This window comes from Sardina pilchardus, chromosome 19, assembly GCF_963854185.1.
Source record: "Sardina pilchardus chromosome 19, fSarPil1.1, whole genome shotgun sequence".
Taxonomy (NCBI): domain Eukaryota; kingdom Metazoa; phylum Chordata; class Actinopteri; order Clupeiformes; family Clupeidae; genus Sardina; species Sardina pilchardus.
In genome coordinates this window covers 11778722-11786433 of record NC_085012.1, presented here as the reverse complement: position 1 = coordinate 11786433, position 7712 = coordinate 11778722, and the positions used below count along the sequence as shown (strand labels likewise).

General features: G+C 42.5%; 1 protein-coding gene across 4 annotated transcripts in view; it reads right to left on the bottom strand.

Annotated features, from left to right (window-relative positions):
- epb41l3a (erythrocyte membrane protein band 4.1-like 3a) overlaps positions 1–2153 on the bottom strand; it is a 52407-nt gene extending 50254 nt beyond the window's left edge. For all 4 annotated transcript variants that reach the window (XM_062520807.1, XM_062520809.1, XM_062520810.1 and 1 more), the window contains exon 1: positions 1996–2153. The gene's annotated coding sequence lies outside the window, so the exon portion shown is untranslated. The remainder of the gene's footprint in view (positions 1–1995) is intronic.
- Positions 2154–7712: the final 5559 nt, after the last annotated feature.

Below are 7712 nucleotides of genomic sequence, written 5' to 3'. Positions count from 1 at the left end.
GCGCCTCCACAATCACCAAATGCTTCACAAAGCAGCACAGCACATGGGTGATGCTCCATTAGAGAATGGACTTAGCAACTGATGAAAATCGTGTGGTTACTAATGATAAGATCAAGGCAATATGTCAACCATTAGTCTGGCCTAGATTTCATAGAGGGGAGAAAATGAGATTGAATAACTACAATAACAATCTGAAGATAGTATCTTAATCAAAATAGCCTACTGTATCACTGTATGAAATGAAATAAGTACTTGAATCAAAGGACCTTGAATTCACCAATACAGTTTCAAGACATGCAGTTTTTACAGTTTTCAGCTGACTGGTCATGCATGACTTGTCACTGATAAGATAGGCTACTTTAAATTTGGCCTGTTAGGACAATGTCTTTCCAATTAAGACTTGAGGTAGATCAGATGTCAAGCCAATCTAATAAAATGTCTACTGCCATGCCTCAAGCAAGGGCAAAAATAACCCAGCAATTTGATGGTTAACGTAAACACACACTCCAGCCTACCTACATTCACACATTATCTCCTGGTAGCAAATCAGTCTCTGGCGGACACGGTTTGTGGGTGCGGTCCTTGTGGCGGTAGCCATATTAGTGTCCTCAGACTGACTCACTTGGGTGTGACCTGAGCTGCATTTCTAATAAGACCCCAGTGCCAGCAACACAATCAGATAATCCGCCAGCATGCTGCTATGTTAACATCATGGACAGTCCACTAAAACTGCAATGTCATAAATGTGCCTACTGGCAATCACTGTTCTTACTGTATCCTACTGTAGCTCGCTTAAGAGGAACTACTGTACATTTACAGTATTGTGTCCCAATAGAGTAAGCCTTACAATGAATAATTTATAGCATAAATATGCAGTGTCACTGTGAAATTACAGACAATAAAAGAGCATATCAAGCTTATGAAGTTTAAGGATAATTGGCTGATAAAAACAACCTTCTCACTGAGAAGAAAATAAATCTCTTGATATATTTACAAGTAGGACTGGTTATAGGAAGAATTGTATGAAGCCATATCCTTCATTCAGGCCAGAGGCCTTCTCCTAGGACTATAGACATAGCACACAGGAATTGATAGTATAAAATCACTGAGTACGTTTGGAGGTGCCAGAGATGCACCCGATAAGAAAGAGACTGCACTCTCAATATTTTATCATCCTCCCTCCCTTATGATTTATGCTTCAGCAGCTTTTGAACAGGCCCCACCAGTAGTGGAGGAGGAAAGCAGCGGTGCATCCTGACCTAGTATTGCTACTGATGATGATGATGTACGGCAAGTTCCGAACCGGCATGTGTTCTCAAGACCCAACATGACGTGATCGGTGGAAAATCGCACCATCAGACGGGTAATCGAGGGCACGCGGTGGCCGCATAGACAGGATCCCGTAGTAGAGAGACTGGCCAGGCCACACCCACCGCATTGCAGAACAACATCTCGCTGAAACCGGTGAACTTCAGGATAGCCAAGTCATAACTGTCATACCCACGATAGGCACCTTCAAGTTATCGGGACGAACAGAGGGCTGCAGAGGACAAAAGTAGCCTAATCCTGACGCACGTCTTCCATATCAACTACATGCACAGAGGAAGTAACCTGTAACTTCTCACACCAAACCGCCAAGTCATGTTGTCTCTAATCAATGACTATTATGATGAAGTCCATAAATCTAGAAGGCTATGCTACCAAAATGTGGTTCTGCTGGTTCATATGTAACCATTCTGCAAGTAAAGCGCAGCATCGACAAACAAATTCTCGTGTAGTAGCCTAGTGTGACGCTATTCCCAACACCTTTCCAGTAACCACACACCTAGGCAGTATTTTTCAGAGAGGACAGTCGCCCCGTCATCTAGTCGACTTAAACTGATGCAATGCCGGCTTTTTGTTTATTAAGAGCGAACGCCACCAATAATAATTGCACGCTTGACATTTAAACGTTCTAGCATTATGAAAATACTGCCATAGAATAATTGCATTTACCGCTCGTGCCGTGTTCTCTCCGCGGGGTGATGTGCTGCAGTTTCCCGGTGCAGTTGCTGCTGACTCCGGTAAAAGTGTCCCCGTATTGCGCTCGTGCAGCTGCAGCAGCTCGCTGGCTAAAAACTACACGAGGCAGCGCGGCATTCTGGGAAACCCACGATTAACGTATAGCTCACGGACACACATAAACAGCCGGTGATGGTTACAGACAGCCCCAAAAAACAGCCCTGAGGCCATACTGTTACACTGCACTAAGATAGGGGACAAAGGTAAACAGAGGCGAAGACAAACCAGCTCATTTCAGAAGGTGAGTGCAACACTGTTGCCAGACTAAAAATAGTATCCTATGGTAACAGTCTCGATACAAGTGCTGGTTGTAGGCTCACTCCCCTGGCAAGCTTAAGCATCTTATTACACTATAATGACCTTGGAATTATATTTGTCAAGGGCATAATTATAACTGTGCAGTGACAAATTGTTGCATTACTGTGACATAACAGCATGATCCAATCCAACCACACAGTCAGACAGCGAGCTATCTGATATGTATAGGATAGCCTACCAACCACACACACTCAAGTCAAGCTGAGCTGCCTACACTTTATCCCCTGAGCATGCACTGCAGACTCCTGTTATTATGACCTTCAGTTCAGAACCCTCGGCAGATGAACCATTAGCATCCAAGCGAGTGGGGCTGGCACGATTCCATTTTGCAATTCCCATTTCTCTAAAAACGTCAGGAAAACACAATTAGGCCATTTAAGACCTGCAGCTCGGCACTGTTTCCATCTGCTAGGGCCGACGAAGAACCATTACCACCACCCATATAATTGCAAATCAGCTCTGTTATTAGAGTTTCAGAAATGTATATATTTTTATTCAGAACAATACAGCGATCCAGACAGCCGCCTTTGCAAAATGGAAAAGAATCATTGGAGCTGTACTGTTGCATAAATGGAGAATTCAGTCTAATCAATTTGAGTAAATGTCCCAATTCAACAAAAGGTGGCTGTTAATCCATGCTTTGTTTTTGTTAGAATTACTCAGACTCAGCCTTGTTTTAGTGTCTTTGATATGGAACAGTGCAAACACATTCCTATGTAAACTGAGGTAACTTGAGAGAGAAATGGTCAGGTCCTCCATATTCAAGAACTGGGATTTCTTCCTCCAAGATTGACACTGGACAAAAATCCATAAGGCAAATACACCCAAAACAACTTAAAGCTGCTCTAAGCTTTGTCACAGCGATGTGTTTTTTAGGCTAAAACATTTTTTTGTCACTTACAGCAAATATCACCTCACCATCCGCTAGCTGTCTATCCCCTGAATACACAGACTGAAAAATACGGTCTCTGTGGACAGCCAAGGCTTCAAAAACAGCTACAAAAACAACCTGGGCCATAAAAACATAAACTGTTCCAGCAAATCACAGACAAGATGCACATTTAGGAGAGTTTCAATTGCACGGGAGGGAGGGGTGAGCTAGCTCTCTGTTTTATTTGAACGTCAGAAGAAGTAACGTTACCCAGAATCGCTTAGACCGCCTTTAACTACTCTCTCCACTGCGACATTAAACCCTTGTTTACGCTTTTGAAACCTTAGAGGAATTGACCAGCTTTCCTCCAGTAAAAACATAGACTATACGATCAATTCAGCTTCTACTGCAAAAACTCGTTATTCCTCACAAACAATAGTCATGATAATTCATATACAGCTCCAACACTGCAGTACAACAAGCTGTTCAAATGCCAATCCGAAGATCTATCTTTAATTTCAAATGTCAGATGTTTGATCTAGACCTCCTCCATGCAAATCTGTGAAATTGCATGTCTTCAAAAGAGGCCATGTTGCTGATAGTGGTGTCTTCACCACTCTCCAGACCCCCTAAGGAGAGCATTATGTGAGTTTCAGATCCAATCAGGGATGAGAGAGAAATGGCTTGGATGGGTCCCAGGCGAGGCAAAATCATACTGGGCTCTGCCACATCTGCTTCAGATGGTAGCAATATCTCTCCAGCCATCGGGGTGAGAAGCTGTGGCAGCCTGGTTCAAACGAGAGGCCTGGTGGCCAGTGTTGTGCACGTTCACACTCTTCAGTAACTAGTTCAAAGTTCAGTTCACACACGTGCAAAGTGAACTGTTCACGTTCATAGTTCACCATTTTTAATTTTGAACTAGTTCAAATTCAGTTCATATGAATGAAAATCTGTTTCTGACGGAATATAGGCTACAGCCACCTGTTGTTCTAATCTAATTGAGAATGTCCGTAAATTGGGCTTTATTTCGCTGGGCAGATACATTTCTTTTAGGTCTATGGCAGATAGCCGACGCCTAATAAATGCGGCCGCGCATTTATTAATAATTAATAATAAATGCGTCAGCTGTGCATGCCTGACAGCAGAAGAGTGTAGTTTTTACACCGGGAGTATGGAGGAGGCTGCCTGCTGCATTACCTGCAGCGATGGAACTGTTCAGTGACATACTGTATAGGGCTCTTTGAACACGTTATGCATCCCTCTATCATCACTGACAAGTGCAGAATCTTTCCGCGATTGCATTCACATAGCAGCGGTTCTGTGTACAATGCATCATGCGTAACGTGATCATGGGTAATGTAGTAGTGCAAAGCTGTAGTTTAGGAGTGGCGCCCGTGGGCAGTGAGTGTGACAACGACATAGCCTATACTGTTTCTAGTGTCACTCGACTTCTCAGGACAAAATAAATTCTGCAACTTTTAATTGGACATCAACAGTGACGTTCGTCGTTCATTTCCCATAATCTGAGCGAATTCACGTTCAAATTCATTATTTACAAATGTGTTGCGTTCAGTTCAGCGTTCACAGAAAAATGAACGTGTTCAATGAACGCGTTCTTTTGAACTCGTTCATGCACAACACTGCTGGTGGCACTAATGCACATAATTATGAGGACGACTGATAAATCAAGATGTCGTTTTGTGTGTGTGTGTGTGTGTGTGTGTGTTATTTTTTCTTGGGGAATATAATTGCATTGAGAGCTAAATTGTTATGGGGGCGAAGCAAACAAGAACAGATTTTTAAACAGTCAACCTTTTCCTGATAAGTTTAAATTTGGAGAAGTCAGACAAAATGAATTAATTGCCACCAGCTCAAACGAGCAAAATAACAAAATAACAATTTGTGATGTTGACCTTTTTTCAACAGCCCGTGGCCAGAGTAGACCACATTAATTTACTCGACACAACAGCCACATCTTTCACAGCCAGGGGGAAAAAAAGCGACTCTTTTTCATGTTCGCCACTTTAAAACCCAGAGCCTTGGCACTGCAGTTCCCCAGCCATTTTGTTAATTGTCCATATGCTTGCATGGAGGGTTGTGAGCTTTGCATGCAGATGAGCTGTGGAGTCAGACACAGGTCTCCTGGATATTGCGGCAGTTAGGAGCTCCATGGGGCTAATCGAGCTGAACATGAATCTGCAGAATAACAAACATTGAAATGAAGAACAAACAACCACCACCAAAACACGGTGGGTGTCTGTGAGGATTTCAAAATGGAGGGTGTGTGTATGTGGAGTCAATCAATGCTCAGGTTGGTCCCTGTTGCTTCTCATTCTTCAGATAGCACTCATTAACATAGGAGGCATAATTATCTCGGGTGGAGGACGGGGGGGGGGGGAAAGGTGTCAGTTTGAGCAAATTCATTTAATGCTCTGCTAGTCTCTGTGCGCCAAGCAGGTCAATCACGCTTTAATCAGCAAGTTAATGAATTTAAGCGCACTTGAGAAAGTACTGTCATAACAACGCAGGAGACGAAATGGAAAGAGCAGTGTAGGGGCAACCGATGATGAGTGCGCCCTGTGTCTTCTCTCAACCCACCCACTCCAAAGTCAAAACAAGAATCCAGCCTTTGAATTGGCACTTGAATTGAGATGCCACTGAAAAGAACTACTTAGGAAGAATAAGGTGACCCTGGTCCTCATTTTTCTGCTTGCATGCACTCTACAAACTGTTTTTGGCATTGCATTCAATACCAAATACACAATCAGCCCGACTTTGAAAAGTCTCCTAATTCTAAAGTTGAGAGTTGTTTGAAATTATGGTCCTTGAGTACAATCCTCTGCAGAGTTGGAGTGACTAGAAAACACAGTTGAACTGTGAATTCAATCTTTGAAAACAATTTTCAATCAATGAAACGGCTGATTGTAAGGAGCCATCGCGATTTGACATTAATGGCTTAATGGCTCTCTCTCTCTCTCTCTCTCTCTCTCTCTCTCTCTCTCTCTTTGAGTGGGTGTTTCTCAATGGTACAAATCTGACTGGAACCTGTTTGTATTCAAACTATTCTACTACTCAGAGTAGAGGGTGTATGAAATAGTTCTTCACAAAGTCTCCTACCTTGGCCTTGCATTCATTATGGCATTATTGTACATTATGTTAAACAGACAAAACTCGAGGTCAGACCATACAGAGAGTAACCTGTGTCATTTCTTTTGATTGGTTGGTATTATTATGTCAAACAAGTGACTGAAGTTTGTCCTGCTAAGCAAAATATGTTGTTTAAAAATAACGTTAGGAGAATAACTCAAAAATATCAACAGCTGTTTTCTGTTTACATGTTATAATAGCATACACATTAATAATACATGCAATAAGCAATATAAATACTGTATATAGATATCAAATGTATACTGTATGTAAAATCTATGTATCTAAACACCTCAGTTTACTAAAGACATCCTGGCTGACTACTGTGCATTTGCTTGAGCTGCACAGTCCGTTTGTTGGTCAGTATCTGTAGTGGAAGCTGGCTGCCCACAGACTAAGAGGAGGGGGAGGGAGAGGCAAAAGCGATGGGCATGGTTATGATGAACAGAGCACTGAATCATGTTATCAGACGCCATTCTGACAGGCAATTTAACGGCACTCCGAGAGCCCGCATGGTAAGGGGACTGGCCGGAATGGATGGACGCATCCCGCATCCTCGTATAAACACTGCATGCTTTTCCTGTCACTGGAGGGCTGGATGCTACAGTATGTGAGTGAGGTATCAATGATATGTCAAACACTCCTCATCTGTAATCACAAGGCGACTGACAGACAACTGAGGTGGCCGTAAAGAAAGCAGAAGGAGATGTGGAGCCATGTTTGAAAATATGTTAACAGTAAATGTTACGTACACTGTGCAATTTATATGGTATCCATGATAAATGGAATCAGAAATGAATCATCTATAATTGCATCATCATTCCTTTAGGCAAAAACCAGATTCAACATCATCAAATATATTGCATCATACTAATGTGATTATATATTATATGAGATAATATATGAAGACATACACAATGAACAAAATGGCAGGGGAAACCCACACAGACAACAATCTAAATATCTACATTTGAATATATGCAACATGCCAGCACTGCTGTTTGCTGGTGAATGAGATGAACTCAGAAAGAGACACCAGGAAATGAAACACCTCGGATCCAAGTGCTTTTCACTCCGCAAGCGTCGGCTTCTCGTTCATAGCGACACGGATGATCAGAACTCCACGGCAGATCACACAGAATCACACATTGTCTAAATGTGTGATTTATCTTGGATTACAACAAATCTGAAATCCGCGTATTAAAAACCGCGGCTCTTTCCACAAGCTTACCCGTCCCCAGTCCCCTGACGTCAGTGCATTTCAAACTCCCGTCAGTAGGGAACCAAAGGGAGTCACACAACTGCCAAACAACAA